The 17185-nt window shown below is 35.2% G+C and overlaps 1 protein-coding gene across 7 annotated transcripts in view; it reads right to left on the bottom strand.

The window, feature by feature from the left end:
- The window catches only part of LOC110456242, a 99595-nt gene that overhangs the window by 15683 nt on the left and 66727 nt on the right, over positions 1-17185 (bottom strand). For 2 of the 7 annotated variants that reach the window (XR_002463569.1, XR_002463570.1), the window contains one exon: positions 15785-16339. The exons of 4 other annotated variants lie outside the window; for them this stretch is intronic. The gene's annotated coding sequence lies outside the window, so the exon portion shown is untranslated. Of the gene's footprint in view, positions 1-2823; positions 2870-15784; positions 16340-17185 lie in introns of those variants that run through there. One more of the 7 variants, XM_021506850.1, reaches the window with a different exon arrangement.

Below are 17185 nucleotides of genomic sequence, written 5' to 3'. Positions count from 1 at the left end.
ACTCAATCTACTGTAACTCTAACCTTTTATGCTGCTAGAATGTTGGTAGACAAATAATGGTGGTATAAAAGTAGACAAAAGATGGCAGTATACTGAATTGATAAATGATGGCAGTATACTGAATTGATAAAAGATGGCAGTATACTGAATTGATAAATGATGGCAGTATACCGAATTGATGAAAGATGGCAGTATAATGAGGTCCTATATTCAGGCTCATATTTTACGGTGGTTTTATTTCTGTTCTATTCATGGGCTAAAAGAATATGTAAAATATCAACCCCACTTTGTTGTCGTTCTGATAGAGAAATAATGTGTACTACAGTCTGGCAATTAGATCATTCCCAAGTGTTCATTATGGGATTTTTCCAAACACATTTTCGTTTTTGGAAAGGTCAACAGACTTTTATAAGAATTTCTTTTAGAAAACGCTTGGGTTTAGGTCATTCATTGATTAGTAAACTGTTAGAAAAATTCTTTATTTCAAATAAATAGTTCACCTACAAACTTCGGTAATTCTACAAACCAGCTTCAAAACTAAATAAACTGATATTTCAGTTATAACAAAAAAAAACCTGTTACAACACGAGTGGAAGCCAAGAATAACCTAAAGAACTATAACCTATGTATTTGTATTGGTATTTATCCCAAACTGGCAATAATTCAGCAAAATATTACCATGAAATTGCTTTCTGGAGAACAACAACTTAGAAACACAGAACAAATGGCTAACAAGACACTGTTAAAACAACAATTATTTTTGAAGTGACTTCTACATCGCTTTTTTACAGCATAACCATCAACCTTGAAAAAGTCTTACGGGGGAAATAATGAATATCACGAAAACAAAACCTGAAGGGAAACTTAAATTTTTCCAAAACTGAAGGTAGCTTGTAATTCATATAAATAGGATAAATATCGGAGGGAAGTAAATGTGAAGATATTTCTATAGTTCAGAGTTGAGAGATACAGATAGTACCATAAAAACATCTTCTGAGTATCGTCAATAGCTGCAATGAAATTGTCAAACAACACTCGTCACCATAGCAACTTATTACCAAGCTCAACTTAGTAGATAGCCACAGAATTATTCTAGGAGGGCAGTTAAAAAAAAGAACAATTTATCAAACAATTAAAAAGGAGGTGTGCCTGTAAAAATATGAGGTCAAACATAAACATTGGCTGAATACATTAAATTAGCTACATCAGAAACAAATAAAACTCCAAATGATCGTATTTTACAGAAATCATGCATGCATTAAATGATATCCATGAAACTGATGGGCTGTTAGACCTGAAGCCAATAAATGAACTGAATCCCAAAACAACATTGTCCCTCTAAGAAAATTGCTTTTTTAGAAACATTGTTGTCACTGTCAAACACCACAGGGACCTGAGAATTTGTTACAGCTATATTTGGACCTAAACTAAGGTGTTCAGAGAAATTTTACATGTTTTAGGGATTTAGATTGACTTTCCATAAAAATTACATCCCCAATGATCATATATAGGAGAAGGGAGGAAAGATCTCGATGTCGAACCCACCTAACTTTCTTGCATCAAAAACAACATTTCTAGTTTATCTACAGGAAAATGCTTAGTACCGTTGGAAGTTTTTCGCAGTCAGCCTGCCACTACTTTTAATACTAATGAGGTGACGTCAGCCGCGTGCCAAGACCTGTGGTGTGATTGGCTTGAAGTGCAGCCGGCACTTTTCCCTAAACCAACCAGCACGGCATGTTTAAGCCCGCACTGACGTCAACCTCATTAATATTAAAAAAAAGTGGCAGGCTGGCTGCGAAAAAACTTTGAAACTCTGAAATTGCCAAACATCAGTAGAAACATTGTAACAATTGTCAAACACTAGCAGAAACATTGTAACAATTGTCAAACACTAGTAGAAACATTGTAACAATTGTCAAACATCAGTAGAAACATTGTAACAATTGTCAAACACTAGTAGAAACATTGTTATAATTGCCAAACACCAGTAGAAACATTGTTATAATTGTCAAACACCAGTAGAAATATTGTTATAATTGTCAAACACCAGTATAAACATTGTTATAATTGCCAAACATCAGTATAAACATTGTAACAATTGTCAAACACCAGTATAAACATTGTAACAATTGTCAAACACCAGTAGAAACATTGTTATAATTGTCAAACACCAGTAGAAACATTGTAACAATTGTCAAACATCAGTATAAACATTGTAACAATTGTCAAACATCAGTATAAACATTGTAACAATTGTCAAACACCAGTATAAACATTGTAACAATTGTCAAACACCAGTAGAAACATTGATCAATCAAATGATTATGAGAAACATACGAGTTGTGATATTTGTGTCATAAAACTGTATGACATGATATTAATTTTAAGTGTCAGTGTCTTCTACATGTATGTAGTTCATATTTATTAGATAATATGAATCATATATTATGCAACTGCCGAAATGAATATACTGTATTTCATTATTAACAATTTATCATCCATTCTAGATCTACCACGCTTCAAATACTGCTGTGACACCAAATACTGCTGTGACAAACACCAAACTTTGATGTAATATTATAGTGTATTATAGCGATCACATGTGATAAAAATATCAATTTTTAACTCTACAAAATATGTAGTTCATACTATACTCACTGATATTGAATACCTTGTAGGTTTACAACCCTAGCTAGTCAGTCGACAGTGTTATAGCTGTGAGGCTACGTAACATACCTGGTATATATTACAGCTTAGGTATGTAAACATGATATATTAATGACATAATTCTACACAAAGTCAAATTTCTCATCTCCCTACCTTTTTCACACATTAAAGCCGCAAGCCTCGACCAGGTGGAATCACGTACAACAAAGACAAGTTTTGGTATTTTATAGTGTGGATCTTCCAGGACATATTAAAATCTGTCATCTATTTACATACTCTTCAAGTCTCATTGTCAAGGCTATATATACCCCCACAACCTAGCAGTAGGAACATGGGGGAAAGCTTTGTCAACATTGTCCCCTGAATGATTGCACAGACAAAACCCTCTCCAGTCAGCAGATAATCCACGCTAAGTGTAATCCCCTTACACAATATATTCTCAGTGGAGAAAAAATATCTGATAAGGTCAAGGGCACAGAATCGTCCAATTACACTCCATGACCAGTGATAATAGTACATGGGACATTACTGACCACAGCCTATTATCTGTTGACCACAAACAACAGTGCATTCCCAATTGCCATTCAATGACAATAACACAATGGTTATGACCCATGGAGCATGACCTCAACTTCTCTTAGACAAGTGTTCCATGACTTGACTTAACATTACAAACACATTCATCTTTAATGATTACCTGGTTTATTTATGCTTTCCAATACAAATCTAAATATACTGACGATCATAAAACAACTCTTAATACCTTTGTAGGTTAATTTCATATGATCCCCAAACGATTTTCTTTTCCTAATACATTAACAAGGAGATAAACTAACCAGACTTTGACCGATCATGTGGACAGTTCCAACAATAGGACAAACTTAGACCATTCATGTGAAGGAGGAGGAAATGGTTGGTGGGTAGCTTTCAATGGAGTGGTTTGTGAATGGGGAATATAATCCACCAGTATTTATTCCTTTGTCATATTTACAAGCTCCAGTATTGACTAAATCAACAATGAAATCAAATGCCTGGCAAGCTTTACTGTTATAAAAATTGAATGAATTTGAGATTGACAAGATTATTTTTTTTTATATGGAAACAATGTTAAATGCAAACAGAACAGCGTTAGCAAGTTGAGTAAATGTACTATGATTTTGTGATTTAGTAAACCTTTCACATACTTTAATTTTGACATGCTGACAATACTTTCTGGAGCTGTGTCTCCATGGAATAATCCAATTCACCACTCAAGCACTTCTTTAGGGGTCAAGGTCACAGGGTCACAACATAATCGACCAGATTACCAGATTTTCCCGCCAATTCTGTGTTTACCTAGCTTATCAGTCATGTTTCTGTGTCCGGTTTTGTGCTATTTCACCTGTTTTACCTGTACATGTGACAGCTAACGAATTGTTTTTATTTGGTAATGCTGTCACTGTGATTTCGTCCCAGAATTTCCTCCCTTACAGTAAAGTATGTTAAGCCTCTGTACTCTGGAAACCAGCCTTGTTTTACTGGTCCTGTTATAAGTGTCCTTGTTCAAGCACTATCTATCTCAGCCTTCCTTTTTCCTGTAAAATCACTGACCTTGTTATACCGACAAAATATTCCATTTCTAGTAATATCTGTTTTTCACAGTTTACACCGTAAATAAATTTATCATTTCCTCAGCATTCTTAAAGGTCATGGTTCATCATTCACATATAATTTCTAAGTAAAATTATTTTTATAACACTCATAGAATAATTATTATTTCTATGTAGATATCATTTCTATATATCCCTCCAGGAGCATACATAGAGTATATCTTGTATTTACATATAATTTCTGTAGGTATTTACATTATTATTCATATATGTATTTCTTTTTAATAGTATACGTGTTATTATGAGTTGTATAAAGTGCAGTATTTTTTGTTTGCTCTCCTTTTTCTTGGAAACCAACCATTAGCTCATCCCCTTAGGACCAGCACACAACTAGATGATCGGTGATGGGATAGTGTGGGCTAAATTTACTGTATACATCCTGCAATGGGCTCAACTTACCACATACATCATGTAATAAACCCTAGTAGACAACAAACAACCGTGGGATTAAGGTAATGGGATCTGGGTGGGCTAACTATCAGGCATGGGCTTATTGATAGATGTATAAAATTTCATAACCTGCAAGATTTATCTTGTCAAACTATTTATTTAATGTTTTCAGACCAACTTGTAGAAATATAAGTAATTTTATCATTTGTTTTTTTAATATGAGAAATTGTCAACATATTGGTGATCCCAAATTTTGTATACCAAGGTATATAATGTTTTATATAGTTCCACTCTTTTGTTGTTTTTCCTTAAGTTATTACAATTTTGAAAATAAAAGCAACTTTAACATTCGTGTTTGAATGTTTATGATGACAACAGTCATATAACATCTGAACGGTTATAATGACATCAGTTGTACATACATCTAAATGTTTATAATTACGACCGTCATAAATACAGCTGCTGAATGTAATTACAGTTAGCGTAAATGCAATTTCTTAATGTAAATAAATTACAGCTGTTATAAAAACAACTTGCGAATATTTACAAACCTACCTAGAGATTTAGTTTTCTAAATTACCAAGACAACACAATCCTCACATATATGTCCCCAAACCAATTCTTGAATTCACAATTATATTCTGGTTTTGTTAAAAATAGGATATAAGAACATTTTCCTTTCAAACCTGGATATTCCCAACAGCTAAACCATTTCATCAAAACAAATTTCTCATTATATACCTTTTAAAAAATATCAGATATAATGTCGGGAGTGAGTGAGATGCTGAGATTACTATTTGTGTATCATTAATGTTTTATTCAGCCCCTGAGGAAAAATTGATCTGTCATGCTTTTAAGTAAAAATAACTTGATCAGCGTGGTGCTATATATAAATTCATTCACTGTGAATTACTACGTTCACTCTAAGCATTTCAATCAGAGTGACCAATCATCTAAATTTACATAACCCTGACTGATTTTAACCAGTAATTTCCTGACTTTTCAAAATATACATGTACTGTATTCGTGGGCTGTTTAAGGCCCCCTGAAGGTTCACAAATTTGTAGTTCAAGGAGCACATGAAATACTATTTTATTCAATAACAACAAAAATCACATAAATGCTTGTAGGTTTGGGTCTGATGAAACTTATTCAGGTACATATATGTCAGTGGACAGTTTTAGAAAAACCTGAAGTTGCTACAAATGTCAGTCATATTAAATATAATCTTTATTTCTTTTACAACAATCATGAAACAAGTGTGGGAGGAAACCCTAGTACATGGAGAAAACCCATGTGGTCAGGAGGGTGACCTCATACCTTTTCACATTCGATTGGGGGGGGGGGGGGGGGGGGGGGAGTCGAACCCCAGCTGTGAAAAGCCAGTGTGTTATCAAGTGCGCAACCCGATCATCCATATAACCAGTATATGTCATAATATAACAAAACTTTCCATGGAAAACAGCATATCACAATATTTTTGAAATTGTCAAAATCATATTTTATTTGATGATTTATTTGCAAACCTGTGTAGATGGGTAAAAATGAGTGATAACAGTGTTTGATATAGCCCTGAAGGGTCCCAACACATGAGTGCCGCCAGCAGGAATGTTTACACTTTAAGAGCCAGGACACACTGATTAAAACAATTCAATCCTATCCTGATATTTATATATCCTCATTGTATAGAATTAGGCAACTTCTGGTGCGTGTGATCAAGGCAGGAGACACAAGGGTTATCATGGGTGGGGCATTTCTGAGACACAAGGTTTATCATGAGTGGGGCATTTCTGAGACACAAGGGTAATCATGGGTGGGGCATTTCTGAGACACAAGGGTTTATCATGGGTGGGGCATTTCTGAGACACGAGGGTTATCATGGGTGGGGCATTTCTGAGACACGAGGGTTATCATGGGTGGGGCATTTCTGAGACACGAGGGTTATCATGGGAGGGGCATTTCTGAGACACAAGGGTTATCACGGGAGGGGCATTTCTGAGACACAAGGGTTATCATGGGAGGGGCATTTCTGAGACACGAGGGTTATCATGGGTGGGGCATTTCTGAGACACGAGGGTTTTCATGGGTGGGGCATTTCTGAGACACGAGGGGTTATCATGGGTGGGGCACTAGAACAACTCTGTTGGATGTGAGTTCCTAAAATGGTAGATATACAGTGAACTCATATAGCAACAGTGTGAACAACATGTGAACATGAAAATCCACTAATATATGTACCTGTATAAGGGGTTCCATGATGACCAAGATGTCCACACAATTTCTTAATTTCAGTTTCCTAGCCCATTGAGTAGATTAATTCAGATATAAGAACAACACAAGTGTTGGTCTGACTGTCCTTTCAGATTTCAACAGGACTCACTTATGGTGACGAAGTTATGAACACAGAGTAATATCCCTTCATTACACATGCTCAGAATAAACCAAAATTTTGCCCAAAGACATCAGTATATATTGAAAAGATCAAAGACTAGAATTCGCACTATTTAGTGGCACAGAATCACTACCTGTACCAGGTTATTGTCGTAAGTTTTACAGCTGATTAACAGGATTACAGAAATTACTTACCCTAACACTTATAGTCTGAAACCTGTTGTGTAATCATTTTGTTCTGGAAACAAGAAAACATCTTGAATTGAAGTGCCCTATTTTTTAATTACTCCTGTCCCTAATTCTGGCATGTACACCCTGGCACCAATAACCTGCCTTGTAACTGCTACCCCGTGGTAGTACACTGTTGTCAGGTGGCCAGTTTTCAGTGGAAGACTTCCTCGATTCTGTTGAAATGGACAAAAATCTTATCTGACATTACCCCAACCGTAGGGTAAAAGTTTCCTGTGACATTGTATCCTAGCTGTTAACTCCCTGATACACATCTCTATTTTTGCATTTTATTATTATTTTGAAAGGCAAACTTAACAGTATGATCACTTATTCGATTTGAAAATAACAATATATAAGACATTTATCATAAAGAAAAATATGCAATGTGCTGTTAGGTAATGTTTTTAGAGAAATATCTAAAAAAAAGTTTACTTAGAGGAAGATGTTCCTCTGTGATATTTATAGAGCCTGACATTAACATTCCTCTGTGATATTTATAGAGCCCGACATTAATGCTCCTCTGTGATATTTATAGAGCCTGACATTAACGTTCCTCTGTGATATTTATAGAGCCTGACATTAATGTTCCTCTGTGATATTTATAGAGCCTGACATTAACGTTCCTCTGTGATATTTATAGAGCCTGACATTAACGTTCCTCTGTGATATTTATAGAGCCTGACATTAACGTTCCTCTGTGATATTTATAGAGCCTGACATTAACGTTCCTCTGTGATATTTATAGAGCCTGACATTAACGTTCCTCTGTGATATTTATAGAGCCTGACATTAACGTTCCTCTGTGATATTTATAGAGCCTGACATTAACGTTCCTCTGTGATATTTATAGAGCCTGACATTAACGTTCCTCTGTGATATTTATAGAGCCTGACATTAACATTCCTCTGTGATAGTTATAGAGCCTGACATTAACGTTCCTCTGTGATATTTATAGAGCCTGACATTAACGTTCCATTGTGATATTTATAGAGCCTGACATTAACGCTCCTGTGATATTTATAGAGCCTGACATTAATGTTCCTCTGTGATATTTAAAGAGCCTGACATTAACGTTCCTCTGTGAGAGTTATAGAGCCTGACATTAACATTCCTCTGTGATATTTATAGAGCCTGACATTAACATTCCTCTGTGATATTTATAGAGCCTGACATTAACGTTCCTCTGTGATATTTATAGAGCCTGATATTAACGTTCCTCTGTGATAGTTATAGAGCCTGACATTAACATTCCTCTGTGATATTTATAGAGCCTGACATTAACGTTTCTCTATGATATTTATAGAGCCTGACATTAACGTTTCTCTATGATATTTATAGAGCCTGACATTAACGTTTCTCTATGATATTTATAGAGCCTGACATTAACGTTTCTCTATGATATTTATAGAGCCTGACATTAACGTTTCTCTATGATATTTATATAGCCTGACATTAACGTTTCTCTATATTTATAGAGCCTGACATTAACGTTCCTCTGTGAGAGTTATAAAGCCTGACATTAACATTCCTCTGTGATATTTATAGAGCCTGATATTAACGGTCCTCTGTGATAGTTATAGAGCCTGACATTAACGTTCCTCTGTGAGAGTTATAAAGCCTGACATTAACATTCCTCTGTGATATTTATAGAGCCTGATATTAACGGTCCTCTGTGATAGTTATAGAGCCTGACATTAATGTTCCTCTGTGAGAGTTATAGAGCCTGACATTAACATTCCTCTGTGATATTTATAGAGCCTGATATTAACGGTCCTCTGTGATAGTTATAGAGCCTGACATTAATGTTCCTCTGTGATATTTATAGAGCCTGACGTGAATGTTCATCTGTGATATTTATAGAGCCTGACATTAACGTTCCATTGTGATATTTATAGAGCCCGACATTAACGCTCCTCTGTGATATTTATAGAGCCCGACATTAACGTTCCTCTGTGATATTTATAGAGCCTGATATTAACGGTCCTCTGTGATAGTTATAGAGCCTGACATTAACGTTCGTCTGTGATATTTATAGAGCCTGACATGATCCTCTGTGATATTTATAGAGCCTGACATTAACGTTTCTCTATATTTATAGAGCCTGACATTAACGTTCCTCTGTGAGAGTTATAAAGCCTGACATTAACATTCCTCTGTGATATTTATAGAGCCTGATATTAACGGTCCTCTGTGATAGTTATAGAGCCTGACATTAATGTTCCTCTGTGATATTTAAAGAGCCTGACATTAACGTTCCTCTGTGAGAGTTATAAAGCCTGACATTAACATTCCTCTGTGATATTTATAGAGCCTGATATTAACGGTCCTCTGTGATAGTTATAGAGCCTGACATTAACGCTCCTCTGTGATATTCATAGAGCCTGACATTAACATTCCTCTGTGATATTTATAGAGCCTGATATTAACTTTCCTCTGTGATAGTTATAGAGCCTGACATTAACGTTCCTCTGTGAGAGTTATAGAGCCTGACATTAACATTCCTCTGTGATATTTATAGAGCCTGATATTAACTTTCCTCTGTGATAGTTATAGAGCCTGACATTAATGTTCCTCTGTGATATCTAAAGAGCCTGACATTAACGTTCCTCTGTGATATTTATCGAGCCTGATATTAACGTTCCTCTGTGATAGTTATAGGGCCTGACATTAACGTTCCTCTGTGATATTTATAGACCCTGACATTAATGCTCCTCTGTGATATTTATAGCGCCTGACATTAATGCTCCTCTGTGATATTTATAGAGCCTGACATTAACGATCCTCTGTGATATTTATAGAGCCTTACATTAACGAATCTTCAATCAACTCCCCCTAACATTTCAGACAACACACTCCAAATTATTTTTCAACGCACTACTCTAAATAAAATGCCACTCACAAAACAAGGCCAAGTATTGGAAGTAATCAATAGTTCGACTACTCTGGACAAACTTTGGTATAAAAACTGACAAAAGTCCATAATATTTCTATACAGAGGGACATGAAACACGATTTCAGTGTGCCATATTCTGCCATCCTAATAGGTTCTCAAAAATTTGTTAAAAGTTTGCAATTACAGGGGACAGAATATATTGGATATCCCTTGGACGAGATAATGAATGATGAACAAAGGGCAGTAACTCTGTATAGAGAGATTTTAAATGCATGTTTTATACCACAAACTCAACACCAGCAGGGGTATATAAGAAAATATTAAACAAAATAAACTTGAGGACAGTACCTGGGTAAAAAGTGAATTAAGATGGATGATTTCCTACACTCTTATGACCTTGTATGACCTTTATCAACTGATGAACAGTTATGATCTGATCAATAAATAAATCAAACAATCAATTAGGACAAAAAATTATCTCTGATTGTATACAATGTCCAGTAAACCAGAGCAAACCTAGGAATATCAGCTGTAAATATTGTACATTTTATCATATATTGTATCTTGACCATGTGTAAGATGAGCTTCATGCTTAATATGTTATCAAGAATAAATAAAGCCTTTATTATTATATTATTATTATATCAGCCACACACGTAATTACGCCTTATGATGCAGGCAGTAATCCGTCATGTTTATACCATGTTTTTGTTTTTCTTGTGCACACATCTGACCTAGCTGTGACACCCCGCTCACAGGTAACCACACATAACTCACATGTCAGGTGTCGCACATCATGCTAATTAATGTAAACACCATTCTGAACAAATTCATTCTCATCTTATCAAGCATTAATCATAAGAAGCTAACCTAAGACGTAATTCTGAAATTCACCTGGATTTAGGCATCAATCTTCCTAGCTTTCAAACAGTAAATTTTAACTACTTCGCCTTGAGTCTCAATGTCTTTTGTTTAAATTTGCAATTTGTTTCCCCTGAACTCATTGATTTGTTCAAGCATTTTTTTAGGTTTATAGAACCCTACATATAAATGGTATAATTAGCTTTTGTGACTGGTTTTACCTTTATACATGATAACAGATACTTTTGTTAAAACTAGAAAATGTCAACAAAACATGAAATGCCCATGTGCCTTTGTAAATTAGTTTTATTGCTTGAGATTTTTCTGTAAAAAGTAAAAGAAAGCTGACCTTGACCTTGGCACCCTGAAGTATGAAAAAATTGTCTGAGGTGTTCTTACATGTGTCATCATAATGTAAGTTTGATCAAAATTAGGTTAGAAACAAGCAAATTCCTGGAATTTATATACCCCGCTTTCAGGACATATTGTAGGTAAACATTATTGAGGTTAGGTTTACACATGTGAGTATCGTCCTGTTGAGACATAATGTACAGCTTGAAACTGGAAGAAAAAAATGCCTTATCTAATATTTGCTAGAGTTATTAAGCAGAAACTGCAGATAATGACTCTGCCAAATGGAGTCCCGATTAAAGTGATTGTCAAACTTGGCCGAGCCCTTAATGCGTTCAACCCTGTTACTTAGTTTGAAGAAAATGGGTTAATATTTGTTGTAGTTATTGTACGGAAACAAAGAACAAAGCGTGACAGACAGACAGACAGACAGACAGACAAACACAAATTAATATCCCCTGTTTCGGTGAAAGTGGAGGATAATAAAGAGGCTGAACTGATGACACTGAAATGGTTGACATTTCCTTGGAAATAAAAGTAACCTTGGGCTTGCCTTTTGGAACTCTAAAATGTAAACAAATTTGAAATATTCTCAAATTTTGTCTTTGCATAAAATTTGATCAAAATCTTTTCAGAAATTAAGATGCTAGAGGAAAGGAACTGAATCAAGATGGTATGCAATGAGACCAGACAGGTAATGCTCTATGCCCCTCCCCCTTTCTCCCCCATTTCACAGTGGGGCATACACAAAACGAGAATCACTTTCAAGAGAAACCAACTGAAACAAGAGGCCTATGTTTAAGGTTAGCTCAGCTGAATCAACCCACCCATAATGGCATCCTCAATATATAGAGCCTTAATTAAATTTTAAATGCTAGCTCAGGCTTAACATACCATGTTTTAATGCTCTGACATTCCTATTAGATAGAACTATTTTGGCTGTGACAAATTAGTTGGTGCGAATGTACCAAGCTTAACTGTACATAATGTACTCTAACATACTGGTAGAAATATATTTTGACGTTTTGAACTCTTTAATACAAACCGTTAGATCTGATGAGACGAGACCTGTGCTGGTCTAGTAGATTATATTCCAGTCTATAAACATGTAAACAATGGTCACAGTGTGTCAGGTTAGTGTATCGTCCATCAACAACCATTTGTTCCGGCAGTACACACAAATACACATTACTTATAGTACATTGGTAATTAACATTTCATTGCTTCAGGTAAACACAACAAAATCCATATCCTGTATTTCTGTAAGCAATCTATTATTTGACTATTTTTAAAAAGCTTTCCAATTAAACATACATTTTTTTCTCTCTGATGGTTATCAAACGTTAAAGCACTTTAGATGGAATTTAAACTTTTGTCCCTGGTTAAAGCCTTTACCTATTGAATGATACATGTGATAAACTGAGTACTAACCATAGGCAATGCCCTCTATGTGACCTTATTAATGACCAGGCCAGGTACAAAACATAAGCCTGATCGTTGTTGTTGTATGGCTGACAATGTCAGTTAAGAACCATAGTCCATCACTGATCATTTGTTACAAAGTCTTATATCCAAAAAAACAAACAGGAAAGCATTAGACAATTTTTATGGCATATGCTCTTTTAAAAAAAAAGGATTTCTAATAACAGCTAATATTTTTTGTAGCTAAATAGCCTTCAGCTATATATGTTTGGAATCTTTCGCACCTTTCCTAGAAATGTTTTCTTAATTAAAAAAATCCCTAACAATCAATTATATTTTCAGAAGAATACAAGTATAGAAGGGTATGTACCTCACAAAACATTTGTTACCACTAAAATGGTTCTACATTCTTAATTAAGAATAAGTTTGTCTCATTAGAGACCGCTAAGCTTCCAGTTGAAGAATGTAATAATGATTGCAGCAGACCTGGTGTAAGACATTGTACATCTATTCTCCCACTAACAGTATCAGCTGACCAATTAAGCCCATGTGATGCTCGCCAATAAAATGGTGAAGGCTCAGGAAGCTTCATTAAATACCCAACAAATCAGTGGAGAATTGAATACCAGAGGTCGAAGTCCTTCATTGAATTATGTGAAAACAGACAGATGTTTGTCTAGGAAATCTTTACCTTTCCTTTGGCATTTGCCTTTACTAGTCAGTTTAAAGCAGTCCCTTTCCTGAAAAATTCCCTATTTATATGATTGGTTTTCATAAAAAGACATTCTCTTTCCAAAATTATATTATAACTATAATAAAGCTTTATATTTTTTTTAACCTTTTTATGATTTAAAAAACCGAAATTGTAAGCCACACGCTGACTAAGCTCCCAGTACAACTCTTGTTATAATCGCTGGCTTATAAAAAGAAAGCATTGGAGAACTTCAGTGTGTGATAATCCTACCTGTGATTTTTCTCGTAATTTGGATGAAGTTTTCTGGTTAAGATTCGGCAAATAAATTGTGTAAAAGGGACATTACTCTCAGAAAAATTATCATACAGAAAAATTGAGCACATTAGTGCACCCAATTACAGAGTGTGGTGATTGCATCTTTAATGAAAGTTCACAGAATTCAGAGGAAAAATATAGAAGGGGTTGTCCAGACTAGATTCTGTCACAGATGGACAACCTTAACTTACTAACCCCCCATCCCCTTAACCAACTTCACTGCAGGAGGTATAACTATCATGTGGTCCTGTCCGTACGTCCTTAATGCGTTGATAGGCAATTTAGACTTCAGAAGAGATAATATTATACATATAGGTAGATTTTTTTTTTCATTTTCGTAATCATTATATGATTTTTTTTTATCTTGTATCAGCAAAAAGTAGTCTTATACACTATATGCTTTATAGGGGAACAATTTCTTGTAAATCAAGGATAACCCTGAATTTAATGATAATCAAATATCTACATAGCTTACAAACACCAGCCAATTAATTTCAATAGCATAATCTCGCCTGTTGTGACACAGTTTTGTCAAACACATGGCATTTCATTCGTGTTTCTGTTAATTTCTACGAACAAAGAGCTACAATAGGCATTTGAATTTCCTGTTCGTGAAAATCCCCTTCAATTACAAACCATTTTTATTGTAAGGTCTATTCAATGAAAACAGGATATATGCACAATTAGACCCTGTTTACGATTTTGAATGTGATTGTCAAGTGACATGTTATCCACAATGCCATCACTAGTTTAACAACGGCACTGCCAAGTCGGACAAAGACTGTATTGTTTTCTTACATATTTAGTTTCCACTTTGAAATCTGATTCCAAGACTGACGAACAAAAGCATCTCAATGATTGTGGTCCAGAAGTATTTAAATGACCTTGATACACGCACAACGTTGGACAAAAATAATGTGAAAATATCTGAAGCTTTACAATAATACATACACCGCTGCATACATACAGACTTGTGAACCTTGTAAACACGATATAATACAAAATTATTGCTAATATTGAGGGAAAATGGGCATGTGTTGAATAAGTTACATACCAATGCTAAAGTACATAGGGCAAACCTAAGTAAGTTATGACTCTCTTTCTAAGCAAGTCTACCCCACTCGGGGTAATTAAAGGTAATCCGTTTTAAGGACAAGCATAACAAAGCAAGTTGTGTGCTGTAGAGACATGCATGTGTGAATTTATAAAGACACTATCCACTTCCTTCCTTTTGGACATAAACATTTAAAAGATTACCAAGCTAATATTTGTATAGGCTGATAAAATATAGAATTGAAGATCCCCGTACCACGGCCAAAAGCTGTAACTTACTACTGGAAACTGTTTTTTCCAGCATGACGATAGCTTTGATAAATCATTTTTGAAGAGAAAACCCATACCATGCGGAACTGTTCTGAGAAATAATCAAGATGATATAAACAAATTGAATATCATCACAGGATAAATCTCAAGACCAAAGGACTCTTGGTTATTCAAAAGAAGTAACCCCGGAGACACCGACTATGGGTTAAGGTAATTCATTTTTACAGACAAATTGATAGCCCTTCATCCCAGTATACAACAGGTCAAATACTGACACCCTAGGCAGATTTTAACACATTCTACCTATAACATCTTGAAAGTGGGTCAAGGTCATTCATTTTAACAAACATGGTAGCCCTTCATTCCAGTATGCTACAGACCAAATAATTAAGACAACAGACAACTTGGTTTACGCAGGTTTAAGGCAGATTACAATCACTTATTTGAATCAACTTGGTAGTTCTTTATTGTAGCCTACTACAGGCCAAATCTTGTGACCCTAGGTCTCTTGGTTATTCAGGCTAAAGTTTTGAAAGGTTGTAAACATTTGAACCTGGTAATGTTGAAAATGGATCAAGGGCATTCACGTTAACAAACCTGGTCGTCCTTCATCCCGTCCTTCAACCCTTGGCTCATTGGTCCTTTTGGCCAGGTGAACTAACAAAAACGAAACCTCATAACTATTTCTACAGGCTGAGAATTCAGTTTATTTTACATCAACATATTCTGTAAGATGAGCTCATACCAATGTTTTCTTCGGATGAGTTTATATCGACATTTTCTGCTGGCTGACACTTTAGGTAGTTTCCTACCAACAGGAATGGTAGAGAAGTATTAACAATCTACATTAAATTGAGTTTTTTTCTTTAAATACAGATGATATGTTTTATTCTCAAAGTCACAGTATATGTTTTATTTAAACAGCTAAAAAGACTGTAAATAATATAATAAAAGTAACCCCATTCCAGGAAATTACTGGAAACCGTTGCAGAGTTTTCACAGTACACATCTACCTGCTACATTGATTTTTATCTCAATTATGCGTGCAATTATTAATGGGAATATCCTTCACTGATCAAAGGAAGCCAACATCCATTAGCTGGTAATCAGGCACCAGGTACAGGTAAGAACCACCGGGCAATGCCACATCTGTGAACACATGTACAATTAAATTCTCATTAAGTTCAGCATTCATTTTAAATTCGTAGGAATTAATCCTATTGCGCAAAATCTTTTTTCATTTTCTGAATATATTTAAATCACTCAGCATTAATTGTGGAGGACAAAGCCTCTTCAGTAAATGTCTGTTTTTTTTTCAATCTGTCATCTTCATCATTTATTGTCATCCAGTTAGGATAAAAAAATAATTGATATATGAAGGATCCTTGCCCCACTTCAGGTAAAACACTAGAGAACTCCACTGTAGTTTTTTGTACATAGAGTAACCTCCCTTTAAATTTGCTTAGGTTATAACTATGGTGTACCATATTTCATCGGCAATAAAATGAAAAGTCAGGTCGTCAGTGCTACGCACGGCATATGCCGTTTCTCGTTCTGTAGGTTTTGATCAAGCCAGGAAGTGTGAAGTCAGGTTGTTGCTATTCCAAACCTTAACGTGTATAGTAGAAGGCTTCTGATTGGTTATTTTGTCATTACTTTCGATATTCCCGGCAGTGTACCCTAGTAATGACCAAAGGTGTGCGAGAGAATTTCAAATCAAAAATAAAGTAATAAAAATGGCGGACGTGTAGATTAAAGCGATGAATATGATGGTAAACATTTATTCTCCAGCGTCACCTACGATGATAATAAAGGTTTTGAAGGGTTTGACATGGTTTGGACACAGCTTCAACAACTGTCAAAAATACTTCTACATAATTTTCTCAAGGCAGGTGTGTCATTTACCACAGAGAAATGACCTGGTTTTACAGATTACCAAAATAAACCCTGATGTCATGAGTCGCTACCGACGTACATTAGAAGTGGATTACAATA

The sequence above is a fragment of the Mizuhopecten yessoensis genome, unplaced genomic scaffold, assembly GCF_002113885.1.
Source record: "Mizuhopecten yessoensis strain PY_sf001 unplaced genomic scaffold, ASM211388v2 scaffold8573, whole genome shotgun sequence".
In the NCBI taxonomy this organism is placed as follows: domain Eukaryota; kingdom Metazoa; phylum Mollusca; class Bivalvia; order Pectinida; family Pectinidae; genus Mizuhopecten; species Mizuhopecten yessoensis.
Note: the sequence above shows the minus strand (reverse complement) of the source record. Positions and strands in the feature narration are given on the sequence as shown.